Raw genomic sequence first — 19,164 nt, forward strand, 5'->3', positions numbered from 1 at the left:
GAAGTGACAGTAGGCCTTTCATATTATATACTGGCATCTGTCAGCTTAATGTTTTGAAGAGAATGTCTGTAACTACCAAGATTTGTTTGGAACCATACCTAGACCGAATGGAGCCAGCGCCAGTGCTATTGCATTTTATAACCAGCTTCAGTCTCCAACCATGTCCACTGCTCCTTGTGCCACAGTCAGGACTTTCTAAATGGAAATGGAAAGAAACAGAAGAGCAGAATTGTGGAAAGAAAACATAACTACATCATCTGCATACATAATGATTTATAATACGATCATTATAAATACAACATATTTAGTGACACTGACAGTGTCAAAATGATTGATAGTGTACATTACAGCAGATTATTGTTCTTGAAGTGATTGTGGTGATTAAGCTAGATCTTCTAGACTTTGGAAGTATTTGATTTTAGAAATATTGTCGTATATCACATACATCTCAGTTGTGGTATTTTTGGAGGTGAGGTGAGATTACTCTTGAATGTGTTTATAACACAATATCACACATATTCCAAGGTAATGCCAATTTCGTCCCACAACACTGTCTGTTTTCCAAAAGTAAACAAGTCGACTGACTGCTCCATCTTATTTTGGCAACAAAAGCGTATCTACCGTTGTGGTCAGCGGCTTTCACTGAAATGTTTACAATGTGAATAATGATCTTTCAGAATTATGTTACATCATCAGTGTGTTTGTAACCTTTAAGGAGTAAAATTGTCCAAACATTTTCATTCCCTGTTAGGATAAACTGTCATATTGGATGTTGTTTATATTATTTTGAGGGCATTTCAATTACCAAAATCAATCAGTTTACTTGGGAGGTGATGGATTTGTTTGTTGCAACCATCCTTTTCATTGCAGCCAATAATCATGATTTATAGCAACATGGCTGTTTTGTTTTTTTTTACATTAAAACCTTGTAGAGTGCAATTTAAAGCGATGCTATCTTTGCACTGCCAGCGCCGCTACGTAGGCACTGTTGTGTTTTCCATGAGCAGGTAATGGAAAATTCAAGGTGTTTCGCTGCTGGTCACAGAAATTCCGGCTTCTGTGGTTCAGTGAAAACAGGAAGTGTCGGACTGGAGGTCGTCCTTCGAGAGAAGGTTCGCAAACAAACAGACCCGCTGGAAAACAGACGAGAACAAGCATGAAGAAAACAGGAAACACTAATGGGAAGGGGGGATGGAGAAAGTTTCACAATGTTGAGTTGTGAAAGTGTTCTGTGTTGTACTACGTGTGTGCTTTTGGTGGTATTTCTATTAATTTCTGTGACTCTATTTCAAGGAGACACGCTAAATAAGAAAGAGGTTTAGGAGGAAGGGTTTTCGGAGAGCAACAATAAGAGAGACAGAATGGAAGAGAAACTATCCACCTGGTTTTCTCTTAGCAAAACATTGCTGACATTCCTCTTCGGGCCACTGACAAGGACGCGGGGGTGTTTCAATTTCTAAACAGCTGTGCAGACATGTATAGACGTCAGCCTGTGGAAACCACGTACACGCGATCATCACAAAAAGACATTGGACATGTGCAAACTCGCTGTCAATACCCTGGCCACTCGCTGGCTGATTGTGGTTTTGCTTTTGTATTTTCAAAAAACTTTTGGAAAGCTATCAAAGATTGACTTGAATTCAGTCTCATCAAGGGCTGTTCATTCTTAAATATTTATCTCAAAAGTTAATATATGTAAACCTAACCCTTTTATCTGGTAAATACCATTAGCATGCATTGGTCAAAAAGTAGGACACTGTATCAGCACAACCCACATCTTAAAAGAGTTTATAATGTGCTTATGCTATCTCACTCCTGCTAGTGTTTATCTGAAACGGCGTCCTTTGCTTCCTGCGATAATGCTCGCATTAGCGGACTTTCTTTTAAAATCAAATTGATATGACTTTCAATCAGGCAACAACTGCTACTGAGGCAACAAGTGCAAATGGGCAGATTCTGATGCATTACAGCCAAACAACAGGCCACTCTCTAAGTCCTCAGCCAAGACAAAGGGCCAATGTGTCACTGTAATCCAAACTGCAGCATAAACAATGTAGACGGAGCAAGCCTCCGCGTCGTCAGACCTCCCTCCCTATGTGATGTAATTGAATTTGTCTCACGCATCCAGGAAAAATTAAACACAGGAACGTTGTTGCCTCGGCACCCGGCTATCCTCCCTGTGTTTTTAATTATGCATCGTGTTTTTAGTGCTTTTGGTTTATATTTCATGACTTTTAGAAGACAATTAATCCAAGACAAAAGGTCAAAAAGTCCACTTGCACCTATTGTTGTGGTTTTTTTGTTTTTTTGTGTACTTGGTCATTTCTGAAGTCTCTTTACGGGACAGGAGGCACCGTTAAAGCCTTATGGGAGCTGTAGCTGTGTAATGCTAACAATATAATTGGCTCTTTCATCAATTGTTCAAATGATGAGGTGTCTAAATTGTACAGTCCAGTACGGAAGCAAAAACCAGGCCAACCAAGTTCAGAATGTCTAGAGGTAACTCTGGAACAAATAGGTGCCTGTATTGAGAGTCAGAACAAAAGCCAACAAACTCCATGTGACAGCAGAGGATAAGGTCTAAGCTTGTTGCATTCTGGCGCCACGTGGCTTCCCTCAGACCTCCATAACATCTCCCCCACAAACAGCAACCACACGTCAGGAAATGAGTCGAGACGCACAAGTTCAGACAAGAACCCCCTCGCTCCTCGGCAGCTGTTTCAGTCCCACTCACACACACAGACACACATATATCATCGTATGATCTGGAGCTTCCCATGCAAGTACGGCTGAAGTATGGGAGGAATGTGGTAAACACTGGGAAAGGAAGGAGGCCCTGAAGCAGCATGGGTAATGGCCCACCAGAGTAGGGATGATGGGATGGCGAGCAGGATGAGGGCCATTATGTGGTTGTTTGTTGCTGATTTGTTGGTTGTTTTGTGACCTTAAGTGAGGAGGCCCCTATAATTAGGCCGCTGATGCAGTTATTACTATGAGCATCTGGTTGGTGGGACAAGCCAGAGGTGGAAAACCGGCACGAGGACTGTGTGCAGCTGGAAGTGGATGTGTGTGTGTGTGTATATGAATTGTCTCCAAATACATCATTGTAGCATTATGATGATGCCCCAGAATACCAACGGGCAAATCCTATTTTAGTTTTCCAGGACATTCACAGCAAAGATGTGTAGATACAAACGACAAGTGATCTGTTGGAATTGCTGGTGCTCAGCTTATTAAATCAAACTTTGCAAAGTTTATTTGTTATTATATGGCCAAAGGTATGTGGACACAGCACCTTGTCCACAGCAACCAAACTCCCCTTAGTTATACAATGCAATGATATTTTTGACAATTGTGTGTTTCCAACTTTGTGGCAACAGTTTAAAGGGGAACTATGCAGTTTTTTTAGCTTAATTTACCTTAACTTAACAGCTTCGGAGTCATTGGAATGGTTATATGACTTTTTTTTAGTTTAATGGTGGTTGTCTCGCTCCCCCCTAGCACCTGTGAGCGGAAAAAACACCTTTGCAACTTTCGGCCAGCGAGCTGCCGGCCTCAGCTTCAGGAAGTATCGCGTGATATCAGGTCTCGCGATGTAACAAATTTCTTCACGGCACTGCACACATACGGCCATTCAGGAACCGGCTTACAAGGTAGCGATGGAGTTTTTCACACAATCGTCATGGCTGAGCCGGCAAAAAAGAAGCTAGGAAAGCATTGTCGGAGGAACAGAGAGAAAGAGGAAACGGGAGACTGACCGAGCGAGGAGTCAGACACAAGTAAACATAGGAGCTGCCAAATATCTATTCCGAAGTTGTAGGGGGAGCTCTATAGAGAAACCTGGGAGCAAAAAGCGAGAAAACAGCAAAGAAATGGCCAAAACTGCATAGCGCCCCTTTAAAAAAAGGGCCCTTTCCTGTTTGAACATGTGATTGGATCTTATATGGCAGGTAGATGTTTGTAGTATATTGTCATATACGTACGATGAATAATAAGGCTGGGTCCTAAATCATTATCGTACAACGAGCAGCACTGCTGACTGCTATGCACAGACCCATGAGCTCAACCCAATACATTACTGTGGGATCAAATACGGGCCAGGCTAATCAAACTTTTAATAAATAAAACACTGCTCATGTCTCCAATCTATAAGCTTATTACACATATGCGTCTACAAAAGGTAGGGGGTCTGCTCTACACAGATTAAACAAGAACTGACTCTGCTTGACTTGACCTTATCCCCCTCCCCCAGCCCCCAATGTAGCAAAGCTGTGGGCCACCCAGGCTGTCACTCACTCTCACACACACATTGGGTCACCATTGTTCAGCTGTCTGGAGTCGGTCCAGGAGAACAGGCCTCGCTTCACTCCATCCCCCTTGGAACAATTAGCACAAGGGATGACCTTTGACCGACTGAGAAGAAATGAGCTTTAAGGAACTCCGGAGGACACATAGCCAGGAGTCTTACACGCTCCTAAAGATAAACAATAACTAGGGTTTTTTGAAGGGAGTGAGACGTGGTCTCTGTTTAACTGTTCTAAAGATCAAAGACAAAAAGGTAATCCAACATTTGCAGTCAGAGCCGCTGAACTCTGGAACATCGTGCTTGAGGAAATCCTCTTACAAAAGATTGCACGTCCTCTGAACACTCATTTTTATAAGTTATCAGTTTAAGCCTAATCGGTCACTTTGCTGTTGTTACTTTGTTTGTTGGGAGTTCTAACAACTACAGCTAATTGAGTCCTGGTGACTCAGTTAGCTGTAGCACATGTAGTATTAGTGTCGTTGTGTAACCTAACAGCAATGCTAAGGCTCCAAATCATGCCCTAAAATATTTTACCGGTAAGTCAATTTTATTTATTTTTTAAGGTTAAGTGCAAATACATTTTATTGTGTTGTTATTGTTTTACCATTTATAAAACTGATCTAAATGGCACTAAATGGAGACAAAACAATACCAAACGGCAATAAAGTGCACGTAACAATTGTCACATGAATGTATACATTGTTAAATGACTATAAAGTCAAAGAAAAGAGTAAACGGAAATGAAATCTCACAGAATGAAACATTGAAACAGACAGTTCCTTTTGGCTTTTGAAAATTGTTCTTCTAGGTGTTGGCAATCAGGGGGAAAAGAAATAAACTCTAACTAACAAAAATATAAAACTATGCAGGTTTCTTTTCCCATAAAAGTCCATATGCCTTTATCCAAAAAGATAGTTGTTTCATCTTCAATTTATTATCTGTCTGCTATTTGACATCAGTGAGCCAAATCACACTAATTTAGTTTGGCTTACAGGCTTCACTCTGCCGTCTCTTTATTTTCCTAATACACACACACACACAGACCTAGGGAATAAGGCCCTCCTCCATGGGCTCTCTATTCGCTGAGCAAACTCTTTGGGCACATTACTTCATGTGATTGGTCAACAAAGCTGTCAGTCTAAGTGACCAATCAAAGATGGCTGCCGGCTAATGAAAAATAGTAATAGTAATAAATAATAATAATAGCCGTTTAGTACAAAACACAGAAAATATCTGTTCAATCGTGGATTTATTGCTCTGGAATTGCGTGCATAGTCTCCGCGCAGTTACCGAAAAGTCCCCAGTCTTCACAGCCGGATTTTTAAGCTTTTGGAAGGGCTAAGACACAGAAGATGTCTCTGGAAAGGGCAGGCTCTCAGCTAGACGATCGGGCCAAAGGTCGTGAAGCAAGCGAAACATAAGTGCAAGTTGATTTTTGGATTCAAAATCATTTATTTATATTACAAAGACACAGTAATGACACTGTGCTTCCATGATGGATTAAAAAAGCTTCTGAATGTGCTACAATTGTCAGAGGACCTCGATTAAATGGTGCTTTTCTCTGCTTCTAAACAACAACAAAAAGTAAGTCCCTACACTGTATTGATCTGGGGATATTAAATAAGACATATGGAGTACGTTGCAGGCGTTAGCGTCGACCTAATAGGGTTAACTCACCTGACCAAAAAAACAATCCTGCTTTGGTGCACTTTTATCAAATGATACCTGCAGTACAGACATGGTGTGTTTAAATCCACTGACAGTGGATTTTCCTTCAGCGCTCCAGCAGCTGTGACAGTGACCCACGACGACATTGAGCAGAAGGCCGCCTTACACTAAAAGTCGACAGCCGTTAGCCAAATTCCTGAAATGCAGCGATTACCACTGTCACTGCTTGGCAACCTGGGCCACCAACTGTCACCACACTGAGCCACATCACACACAAGACGGGCTGGCACGTGGGCACAAAAACCTAGTCCAATAAAATAAACCCGCCCCACTTCCTTGCTTGTCCAATGTGACTTCCAGCGTAACCAGCACTCCCCGGCTCCTTCTATCCCTTCATCCCTGGGTAGGGCCAGCTGCCCACAGGTCTCGTGTGGGGCTGCGCCGTCTTAAAGGATCTCCGTGCTTCTAATGCCACTTAAGCACAAAGCGCTTCAGCCGAGGAAGGCTGTGCCGTGCCTCCCTTAAGTTCAAACGTCACCGTCCCACGGTCGACTGCTCGCTGGCTGGCTCTTTGCCCGCTCAGCATACTATAGCAAGCTCCCAGGACAGGAGGGGTCAGGGTTACTGTACCACAGCCAGAGAGGACTGTATGGGCCAGAGAAGGCTGCTAGGAGGACAGAGAGCAAAGAAAGACTCAGGGTTGATGGGATGTGATGCTGAGATGATCAGAGGTCCTGCTGTCTGTGGTTTCTTATCTGCTCTATGTAAACTTCTGAGTTAAGGTCCAAGGGAAACAATTGTTTTTGGATCATAGTTTAACTTTATGGACGGAAACAGTAATGGGGACAAAGGTTTTTCCGTGCTCATTTAGTTAGTTAAGTCAACTGAAGAAAAATGACACAGATACTAAAAGGAAATAGTAGAGCAGGAGTACAAAAGCTTGTCACTGGGTAAACCCTGCACCCTGGTCTCTAATGTAGGGGATTCCCAGTAGAGGATGGATACCCTGCCAGTCGGGTACCGTTGGATCCCGACGGGCTTGGTTCAGACAGATGTTTCGGGTTCGGGTCGGGCTCGGTCACATTAACGCGATAAGGCATTGAACATTTAAAATTTAAAAAAGCTTATTTTGTAGGTGCGGGCCTGTGTTAAAGTGCGCTTGTTGCCCCGTGTGCACTGATGCGCTCATCTGTTGATATTTCTGAATGCCTTCCTACAGTTGCTTAATAAAAGCGGGCTTTCCACACAAACATTGAAAAATGCGGCCTGATCCGCACCCTAATTCCCAGGTGCACGCTCCAAGAAAATGCACACCTTTGTGTACGAATACCGACTTAAGCCTAGATTTTCTTTTTTTTTGCATGGCTCCATATATATTGTAATCAATGCATTCATTAAATACATTAGATTTGATCAATATAAAAATCTGTATTCTAAATAAGAAGCCAACTGAAGTTGTGTGATGTGCTTAGTTATACCCTTTTCCCACCAAAACTAGTGTGTATACTGTATGCAGGGTTTTTAAACAAAATTTGTTTCACTGCTAGTAGACAGGAATGCCTACTCACCACTAAGTGAGTGATAAATAACATTTTGGGCTTCCCTGGGTACTCACAGTGCCTACAAGCCCATCAAAACTGATGTGCGGTCACTGTTACATGCTTACCATTATTATTTTGTCGGTTTATGTGCTTCATGCGAACAAACAGTTCTGCATCTTTCTTAAAAGTGCTGAATCTTTCAAGCTTATGTGAAAAATTAACTTCCTGCCTTCCTGGCGCCTGATCATGACTTAGCCACAACACAGGCCTCCATTTCCATTTCCCCCCTCTGTTCAGGAAGACCGGCTGTGAGGTCATGGAGGTCACAGCCTGTTTAGCGAAGAGGGACAGTCCACGGTGAGACATGGCCAGGATCTCTGGGTACGACAGGACCGGAGGCCCCAGCTATAGACGATACCAAATAGTTCAAAAGTTTTTCATTATATACAGGAAAGAAACTGGGTCTGTACTAAAGGTTCAACAAACTAATCCTACTTGACAGTTTACCTGGAGATACAACAGCAATCTGTCTTTAAGTTGTATGTTTTTGCTGCTGTGAGTTTTTTGATGTGGATTTGAAAAGGTTTTGTATAGTGATCGACTGATACTAGTTTTTCAAGGCCGATATCCATACCTATTATTATTAGTTAATAAAACCAATATGCATATACAGTGAAAATAAAAATCTTTAAGTCAAAATTAAGATTTTGAAATGTTACAAAATCCAACACAAAACTGTGCACCTCCAAAGAATTTTAACTTTGCGTCGAGGCGACGCAGACCACAAGGACTGTGATTGGTCAACTCGTCCTGTGTGTTGATAGTCGGTAAGCTTTGCAAATAAACTCAGACATATTTTGGTTACAATGACGGGGTTATCCGTTTGTAAAGTGTCAGTAACGTTTTGAAATTAGCACTTTGCCAGCAAGCTGTACTTTGTGGGCAGTTGTGCTAACATAACATTAACTGGCTGGCAGGCACCTAACCTCACAAATAACCTCAGACTTATCACCCCCTAGCGTTACGGCGGCGAAATGCACCGCGATGCAAAATAACCCCGATTCTTTTAATTATCGGTTATCAGGCAAATAAAAACGCTGATACAGATAATCTGCAAACTGCCTAAAAAACGGCCCAATAATGGGTCAGGGCTATCCGGTCTATCCCCAGTTTTGTATAATGGCACTGAAGAAAAGAAAATCTCCTGCTGTTTCATCAACAACTATAGAGAGAGATGTTGCTGTTATGCAATAAGTTGGAGAGGACAAAATACATTCCTGGAAAACCAGAACAATCTGGAAACACCAGATGAGTACATGAAGGATAAAACATCCAGATAAAAATAAGATATCCTGGTAACTAAATCTCCGCGTGGATGACCTGTGAAAGAATATGGTTGTCTTGGGAATCAGAGAGGAAGAGACCTAATCAATCAATCAATTCACCAAAGACGGAGTCCCCTCCTCTTGGTCACGGTATTGATGGCTTTCCAAACGGGTGGAATCCGCTTTGCGCCATCAATCGCTGATTGATCTCTGGTCTGGTGGGAGCTCTTTGATGTCAAGAACAAAGAGTTCCTATTGGGTTACACAGGTCAGGATTGATGATGCGTGAAATCGAGGCCTCGGAGAGGGAAAACAGGAGAAGACACTCTCATCTTCCCATGGGAAAGATCATCGTTTCTCTAAAACATGCCTTTGCGCAAAAGCTCTTTGGAAAACCGTTTGCATCTACAAAGGCTGGCGAACCATCAGATGAAAAGTAAACTTCAAACACTGGAGGTTCGGGGTCTTGTGTTGTTGGCAAAGCGAGGACCAAGGTGCTTGGGTCCTTTCCTTGCATTACAGTCACCCGACATGGGGCGTTTGCTTCTAGAGCGAATAAAAATTCCTGTTTATCATTTCAGGAGAAGATAGGAGCCATTTTTGACAGAGAGAGAGAGACGTCTGATCTGAGGCCTTTGGCTGCTCCTCTCGCTTTCTCTCATATGTCACCTCCTTCCTCTCGTCCCCCTCCCCTCCCTCTCTCCAGTCTGGGGATAGTCGCGCTGACAGATGGGCCGAGGACATCCGGACGCAGGAGTGGGGAGGGTGTAAGGAGCGCAGAAAAGAGGGAGAGGAGGGTGAATAGGGTGGACCTGGAGGGAAGGAAGCCAGTAGAGAGGGAATAACAACAGTGGTTGCCAGATACAAAGTGTTCCTCCTCGCCAGCGAAGGAGAGATGTCTGATTCCGGGAATGGAGGGATGATTCAGTGGTGGAAGAGGAGGAGAGGGCTGAGAGGATAGAGGGTTGGATTGGGGGCAGTGTGCGGGTTTGAGTTTGCCAACACCTGGTGGGGATTATAGGGAGTACGATGGGTGGGAGTTGGGGGGGGGGGGGCCCTCTGTTGTGTTCTGGAGGAAAGACTTTTTTTTTCTTCTTTTTGGCAAGATTAGAGGCTTGGAGTAGATGTTGAGGAAGTAGGGCTTTTCCAAAACACTCACGCACACAAACATCAGGGTTATTGAAGGTTATTGTTGTAATTGTTTTCATGGATTTCATTGTAAGTAGTCATTAAAGGATGAGAATGCCATTATTCTATCATTTTCTTGTCAAAACAATCCTATAAAAAGCTCCAAACCAACAACGTGTTAGCACTTCTCTCAATACTTTCTGACTTCACTACCCTGTCTGTGGCACTCAGCAACAAGACCATTTGGGCCAAAGACGTAAACCTTTAGAAATGGCTCCCAAATATATAGTTCCATTTTTAAAAAGGCTCAGTATAATTTCCTTAAACAGCTGTGCACTGTAGTTTTTAGCAGACATTACACAAACAGGAGTAAATAGAGCATTTGCCTGGGACTATTTTCAGTGGGGAGTATTTCTGGCAGCAGCATGGTGTATGTGGGATTGCATAAAAAAAATACAGTATGTGTCCCTAAGTACAACAGTGTGGTTTATTAATGTGGTTTTAATAGCCTTTGGACAGTGGAGCTCAGCACATAGGAAGAAGATATATTAAGGATACATACACAATACTTACATACGTCTTATTAACAATTCATTGTTTGTTTTGGTCTAATAATTAAATTTGTTGACAATAAGAATAATATTTAATATTGTCAGCCTATCCTTTAAATGCTTGTTAAAGCTTTAGGGCCTTATCTTGCAACCAGCGCAATTGCCTTTGTACACCGACGCATGTATCATTCCTATTTTGCACCCGACGCACAGCTGACTTTTCCCTCCACAGACGCACGTCGGTAAAATAGGGAATGTATTTGCGCTCCCGGGGGCGGTTCAGCGAAAAGAGGAGGTGTGTTTCGGCGCAAACGTTACTTGGTGCTATTTGCAGTTTCAGAAAACAATTCCGCCACTGACCAGGAAAAACCTGGTCTAAAGTCAATAGCGCTAGTCTAAAGTCAGTAGCGTGTTATTCAGATGCTATTTTAGGGGCGCATGCTTGACCATAGCGTGTGCACAACGCGCATACACTTCTCTCATCTAACGCAGCAGTTCCCATTTTTGCAAACCATACATAATTACAAGGAAAAATATTACTGAAAATGGCTTCAGGTGTTTGGATAGATCAGGAGGCACTTTACAGTACAGTCCCCAAAAAGTCGCAGCATTCTTTGTGGCTTGTTGTTATTTACACAACATTTCCATGAATCATGGATGTGTTGATGACATAAATGAGGAAATATTAGATGACTTAAGGAGACGTGATGTTGAACTACGGCGGATTCTGGTCCGGGAGTAATGGGCGATGTGCTCCTGGTGGAGCGGGTGGACGGAGATGGAGTGGGGGGGAGGAGGAAGGGGCACAACAGGAGCAGGTGGTGCGTTTGGAGGCCCACGCTCCATGGCTGCAGCAATCCTCTCCAGACTTGAGGAAATGCGCCCGAGAGGCCGCAGCAACATCGCCACCCGGCCAAGACGGGCATTTATTACTTTGCCCGATCTCAGACAGCTCCCGCTGGCGTGCGGCAGGCAAATCCGCTGTCACAATAGCAATCCGCCATGGAACAAGCGCGCCTGCTCTTAAAGGGAATGTGAACTGACGCTCTGATTGGTTTATTGCACGTTACGCCCAAACCACACCTAGCTACTTTAGACCAACCCATTTTAGATTTGCGTCGGGCGCAAGAGTCATTTATCCCACCCTTATAATAGCAACAGCGCTCGAGATCCGCCCACAAAGCTACTTGCGTTTTGCGTTTCATACTTGCGTTTCAGATCGTTAAAATAGGGCCCTTGGTGCGTTGCGTCACTATGCGCGGTCACGGAAGGCTTGTATCATGTGGACGCGCCGACAGTTTTGTTGTCATTACTTAAAATTTCTCATTGGGGAGGCAGAAACTACGCACTATAGCTTTAAATTGTAAAATTTCTTAAAATGTAACTTAAAATTTTCTTTTTTTAATAAAATTTTATATTTGCTGCGGTATTAATTCACACAAACAAATGTACTTATTAATGACTAACTATCCTTGCCTAATGGCAGATGCCTATTATCACTTAACATTGTGGAGCACATGTTCACCTGATGGTGCCGGCAGTCTTTCACACAAATGACTGTCCCATCCTGTCCCATCTTAATTTCACTGATTCACAGAAAACACACCATACACCGTTCCATGTCTAATGTTAGCAATATTACAGGCTCTGACAGGAGGTTAATGTGGAGAAAAGATGAGGTAATTTAGGTGGGAGAGGAGACTTTCCAGGTTACAGCACAATATTGGGAGTGACTCTGCTATCCTGACATTCAGTGGAAAGGTCAACAAACCATTGGAGAGACGGCAAGAAGCCAGCTGTGGCTGTGACACCAAAGCCTTCCTTATTAAAATCTTTTCCTATGAGCACGGAACGCTGTGATTTTGCATCAAGCTAAAGCAGAACATGGAGAGAGATTTTTTTGTGAGCTGTTTGAGACTTACGGCTCTGTTTTTGAGCGGCCAAGTTGTTTCACAAAAATGCTCAGTGGGGTGTTTTTCCTGCATTTTTTAATATTTTGGTGACTTCTGTGTGCCGCAATGGGAAGGAAAGGCCTAGTGAGGGAGTATAGTTAACAATAAACAACAGCTCATTGCAGTTTTGGGGTCAAGATTTACTGCATTTCACACCATCTGCAACCGTGGACCACGTCAACAGCGCATTATGCATGGTGCGCCCATGTTTTACGTTGTTTTAATCACACCCACATGGACCTCTCCAAAAAACACATCTAATTGCACAGGGGGAACGATAGCTGGATATTTGGTTATGGCAGTGATGTACATAGGGTTGCGGACGTATGTAAACCCACAAAAAATGACTTTGCCCTTCTTTTTATGTTAACCCAAATGCATACTCTACCTCATAATAAGTTAGAGCGGAGCGACGTAAATGAGATCAACGTCGTCTCAAGAGAAAACAGCTTCTTGGTAACGTGTATCGACAATTGAATGGTCATCTGTACCATATATTTACAAGAGCTAAAAGAGAAGAATGAGTATGATAAAAGGACAAGAAAGGCAGGGCCTTTAGTGTTGCAGCCCCATCCCTCTGGAACACCCTCCCTGCAGATATCCAAAATGCTACATCACCGGGCATTTAAAAAAAAAAAAAAAAAAAAACTCCTGAAACCCCACCTGCTTACCATAGCCTACAACCTCCTTTAGCTTAGCCACAGTCATTCTGTAAAGTGTCCTTGGGTTTCTTGAAAGGCGCTATATAAATAAAAGTTATTATTATAAAAGAGGGTGAAAGAAAGCAGGGATCAGGGCAGTCTGATGGCAGGAGACTTTACTGTTGTGTGCTGGGAAATGGGTTACACCAGAGGTGCATTGTGGGAGCTGACCCAGAGGCCTGAACTTGCTGAATAGAGGACTTTGGCTCAGTGCTGTGCTGAAACTACTAGAATGGTCAAACTGAACTGCAGCATCCATTCAGGATTATCACCAGCTGCAGGCTGTCGGTGTAAAATACTACTGCCCATTATACACTGTATATTTTATACATTCATTCATGGTTAATTATTCATTGTTTAATCAGAATCAATGCTGATTCATTAGTATCTAAATAAGATTTCATTTAGTCATTTCGTACCCAAAGGACGCAAAGTTACAATCGCTTTGTTACAAAGGCTTTTCATATTGTATCTTATTTTTGGAGTCTTATTGTTGACTCGTAGAAAAGCATACAATAGTGTGTATATTATTTAGGATTTCAAAATAGTGGGTGCTTTATTTTGGTGAAAATGTATCTCAGTATTTTGCTATGAAGTCACAGGTTTTCCCTCACATTTGTAGCACTCAAGTTGGAAGTTTTTTTTTGTTTTAAAGGAACACCCCGACTTATTGGGACTTTAGCTTATTCACCGTAGTTAGACAAGTCCACACATACCCTTCTCATCTCCGTGTGTGTTGTAACTCTGTCTGAGGCACCCACCGCTAGCCTAGTTTAGCACGGATGCTAATCTCAGAAAATCTAGTCTCAGAAAGGCAAGGCAATGCTACTTCCGCTACTTGGGCGGAGGGATTTGCACGCAGCACCTGAGAAGCTCCATAGTGAGGAGCAGAGAGTAGCAGTGCTTTGCCTTTCTGAGAATATAGTTCCCAGTATGTATACGGTTAGAATATGGCTGTGTCTCATGTGACCTTGTTATTTGTACACGCTGTGACTATACACAACACAACATGTAAATAAGAAAATGTTGGCGTTATTTTGTCACTTATTGGGAGCAGTAGGCTAGTTGGAGCCGGTTACCTCCAGGATCTGGGCTAAACTAGGCTAGCGGTGGGTGCATCAGACGACACACACGGAGATGAGAAGGGTATGTATGGACTTATCTAACTCTGGGGGATACGCTGAATAAGACAAAGTCCCAATAAGTCGGCGTGTTCATTTAACTAAAGACTCAACACGTCAGTGATGTTCTGCCTTACAAAAACTACAAAAAAATCTAAGCAGTCTTTTACTGTGCTGAGCAGCTGAGAGGTTTGGGTCTAATAATAATAATAATAATAATAATAATAAAAGGGCAGACATACTTTTCACATTTTTCATATTGCTGAATTTAAAGTGGCTATAAAGAATATTTTTAGATTAACAATGGATCAAATTACAATACCATTTTGCTTTGTAACGTTTTGAAAATTCTTCTAATAAAACACAAATATCAGGATATTTAATATAACATAGCACAGCACTACCACATGGTTGTATTTACTTTGGAAAGATATTAAAAAGGTGCCAATAAAGACATTTTTTAAAAGGTCACAATTCACTTTCTTCACCATTTTAGAAAGTGTTCTTTACTAGTATGCAGCTTCATCCTTAAACTAAAGAGCACCATTATTAAAAATGTTTTTTTTTATTTAAGTTGTGTCTTTGGCATCATATTGAGTAAAATTATCTCAATACTGCTCTTAAACCTTTAACATCATCATGGATTGTCTGTGATTAGAGGCAACGTTTCTGCACATTTATGCACTTGAGCACACATTGATTACAGCAATTCTGATTCCTCAACATGCACCGGACCAAAAATCTTTTTGGGATATGTGATCCCCTGTCATCCTCACCTCAGAGGAGGCCCACTTAAGCCCCTGACACACCAACCCGACCCAGAAAAGGCAGTCGGACTAATCAGTCCGCTCCCCGAGTTCCAAAACGTGCCTCAGAACACACCGAAGCGACGCCGACTTGAGAGTACGTTCTGCGTGTTCGTGAGATGTAATACGTCTCCATAACAGCAGGCGGCGCTAATCTGAATTGTCGGCGAAAACCGGCAGCTGATTGGACGAACATGTCACGTGGGTCTGGCTGCTCTCAGATTTTTCAACCGGGCATAATGGTGGCTTCGTTCGGAATACGATCTCATATGTTACGAAGATAGTTCACCGAAACGTGTTTCTGGAAACATTTTAAGCGAGAAATAGGCCGTGCAGTTGCTGAATCTGTCTTCATTTCAGATCGACAAAGTTTAAAAGATTTTTGTCAGATTTTGAGAGGCTTAGTCACGGTCATCCCGCTCGTCATTTCCGGGTTAGCACTCCACCAATCAGATTGGTCGAGTGAGTCCGACTGCCTGCCCTCCGACCCAGCAAGTCAGGTCGCCCCAAATGAAGGTGGACAGCTCCTCCGATGGACAACGGCACGGAACACACTGAAAAGACTCAAGCCAGTGACCTCGCCAGACTGTCCAACGGCCGATTATCGGGTTGGTGTGTCAGGGCCTTTAGGGACAAGCTGTGACAGCAGGCTTAAAGAAAAACCATTAACCAGGAGAAGATCCTCGAGTCTGGAGCCAAACACATGACTCAACAGACACATGGAGGCCTGATGAAAGAGGGAGGAAGGGACAGAGGAACGCAAAGAAGAGACAGTGTCACCGTCCAAGTGACACAGTTACTCACAGGAAGCGAGAGAGAGTGCATCACGCTTTCAGGATCCATCAGGCCGTCTGTCATCACACAGCTGAAGACTATGTGTGAGAGGTCTGTTGTTGATGTCACAGATACACACTTAGATTGGACTTTACCACATCATCAGCCAGCTTAGAAATGCTGGTCTGTACAGTTCATTAAAACTATGGTCGTTTCCAGACTGAAAAAGTAAATCTGCATTTTCTTCTGCTTCTGGCAGAGGGGGCCTACATGTACCAGCATGCATTGTGTCTGAGATAATCAATGGCAAGCCGGTGAGCATGTTTACCTGACTGAGTAAGCTTCTCATCACATCTGCCAAAGAAAGTTCTGTGTTTGCTAGTTTAGAGCTGCATCTAACAATTCATTTCATTATCAGTTCATTATTATATTTTTGATAAATTGATTAATCAATTAGTCTATAGCATGAAAAATGCATTCGCAATGACCCAGAGCCCAAGGTGACATCTTGAGATGTATCGTTTTGTCAGGACCGACAATCCCAAACCCAAAGATATTCAATTTACAATGATATCAAACAGAATAATTAAGGATATCATCACATCTGAGAAACTGGAACAAGAATATGATATGATGATGAAGAAGATATATTTGGCATTTCTGCTGGATACATTATTTAAATGATTAATCAATGGACGTGATCAATGGACTAATTCATTTTAAGTCTATTAAGTGTTTGAGCACTAGTTTATCATTCTGCCGACAGCAGAAATCTCAGTGTGCTATGTATAAAGACAGTAAGTAATGTGATGGGTGATGTTGGTTGTATAATTTGGAAGTCAAAGTAAAATCTTACAAAGAAAATAAATTAGGTTATATACAAAGTTTACCATATCCAGAACAACAACATCTATGTTGGCTAAATGTAGGAAAGCCAAAACAAACAACAAAGGCATTTAGATTAATTTTGATTAATGTAGATGGAGAGAGAGTGGAAGAGAGAGAGAGAGAGAGAGAGAGAGAGAGAGAGAGAGAGAGAGAGAGAGAGAGAGAGAGAGAGAAAAATAAACTTACCTTCATGTAGTTCCTCTGCCATCCATTGACGTCAGAAGAATACATCATGGTGGAAGTAAACTGGCTGGTACGGTTGGCTACAGAAAACATTGGCAGATATTATAGACACGCTATCCCAATGACTAATAGAGAGAAACAACATTGAAGTGTGTCCATTTAAGGTAAAACAGTAAGAGAGTAAAAAAATAAAAAATAAAAAAATAAAAGTCAAGACTTGGCTCCTGGTAGTTTTGGTTGTAGTTTTAGTTTTGGCCCAATGAATGTGAGGTATTGGCAGCATTATTGCATTAGTGCATTTGAATGTAACAACAGACAGTCCGAGCCTGTGTAAGTAAGTGAAATAAGAAGTTGGACAGACTCTAAACTAAAAGAGACCATTTTAGAGTGGATAACATGGTCAGAAGGGAGAAGGATCTTTTACATAAAGCAGCAGTGATGAGTGGTAAATTGACTGTGCGTGTGTGTGTGCGTGTGTGTGTGTGAATTAGGGACAGTGAGCGAGTGAGTGAGTGTGTGTTTGTGTGTGTGTGAATTAGGGACAGTGAGTGTGTGTGTGCGTGTGTGTGTGAACGGTAAATAGGATATGCCAGTCAGAGCTGCCACCCACAACCCAGATGGCACTTCCCCCCTCACACACACATACACACACACAAACACACACCTTTTGGTGGCAATAGGTTTATGCTGTGAGTCTAAAGAGTGGTGTAAAGTCGCTATTTAAGTTTCTAGAGCTGCAGTTCCTCTAATGGCCACTAGATGCTGCCTCAAAGAAAACTTTGATCACATTGACATGATTGAAGAGACTTCACTCCGGAAATACAAAGTACACAATGTTATTTCTCATCTTGAAGTCAAATTCTTGAAAAATGAATGTGAACATACTTCACATCTTTGTGGTAAATAATAAGGACTGAAGTATTTATACACATTGGAGGCTACGACAAGAGTTCCACTCACCAAACAGGTTGTGGACGACCAGGAAGGAAGGATGTGTGATCCACTAGAGTGACCTTCGACCCATGTGGCTTTGGACCAATAACACGCCAAGATGCCAGGAAGTCCACCACTTCCTTATCTGAGGAACGGAGACTGCTGTTCCCACGTTTGGTCCCTTGTTCCAGAGAAAAAGGAACCAGATAAAACAGAAAACATGAGCCGTGTCGGAAGCTCGGAGGCATTTATGGGAAGGGAGTTGGACAGATTTGTGATTTCTTTTCCTTCTTTCTGAGAAGAAGTCAAAACGTCTTAGCACTGAGAGTCTTTGGAGGCAAAATGCAAGTCAAACCGTGTTTCACGTCTCTGAATATTGATCATTAAAATGACATGGCCATTGGAACACTTTCCTTTGGCCATAGTTTTACATAACTCCATAAGTCCAACCAGGCTCTGATTATTTATCTTTTTATTGATGCAGGATTTGACTAGACTACACTTAAATGTATTTGCTACCAAGTATCAAGTCAAGTCTTTAGTGAGTCAAACTTAAAGTAAGTGTTTTTAAGTGCTCTTTTTATATCTTTAGCCTGACTCAGGTCTCAGTCTAGAGTCTCACATTATGATTCTGATCTAATATTGATGTTAACATCTGTACTACACCTCACCCTAAGGTAGCCGTTGTTGATTTGAAACTAGTTTGGACATTTTATTTTAAAGTTTCTATGGTGTAATGTCAAAGCTTTGAGCATGCGTTTTCTCAAAATCCATTTAGCTCTTCACAAAAAAAACCAGAGTGGAACTGTAAATATACTTGTGTTGTGAGCTCTAAATAGTGTGTGTGTGTGTGTGTTTAATCCAGGACAATTTTGAAAGTGAATGTTTTTGACACATGAAACAATGGCCATTTTCAACCAAATTTAGCCATACATGTAGTACGTGTCTTTTGACCTCTTCTTTGACTGATGCAAATGCGCTCAGGGGTAATTAAGATAGCTGTTTGGCAAAAAAAAAAAAAAGAAAGTTTGCTGACAGGGCAGACTGCAAACAGTATACTATAAAAACATGTCAAAGACACTGGACCATAACTGGATGCTGTGTAAATATCCTAAACAAAAGTATGCAAGTAGGAAAAGTCCAAGGATTGGTATTAGTAGAAGCTCTCTATCGCCTTTTGGAGCCTATTGGACGGTAAGAAGGTTATGAACAACTTGGCTAAATGTCATGAAAGTAAAACTATTTAGGGTTTAGTACACTGTGTGTCCAGGACACAGGAAGTTTGAG

The 19,164-nt window shown here is 42.1% G+C and overlaps 1 long non-coding RNA gene across 1 annotated transcript; it reads right to left on the reverse strand.

Annotated features, from left to right (window-relative positions):
- Positions 1 to 114: 114 nt before the first annotated feature.
- On the reverse strand, positions 115 to 17,995 carry LOC114559558 (uncharacterized). The gene is made up of 3 exons (XR_003693122.1): positions 17,905 to 17,995; positions 16,948 to 17,024; positions 115 to 195 (listed from the first exon to the last, which is right to left on the reverse strand). It is a non-coding gene; the product is annotated as an uncharacterized LOC114559558 (long non-coding RNA).
- Between the last annotated feature and the right edge of the window lie 1,169 nt (positions 17,996 to 19,164).

The sequence above is a fragment of the Perca flavescens genome, chromosome 8 (genome assembly GCF_004354835.1).
Source record: "Perca flavescens isolate YP-PL-M2 chromosome 8, PFLA_1.0, whole genome shotgun sequence".
In the NCBI taxonomy this organism is placed as follows: domain Eukaryota; kingdom Metazoa; phylum Chordata; class Actinopteri; order Perciformes; family Percidae; genus Perca; species Perca flavescens.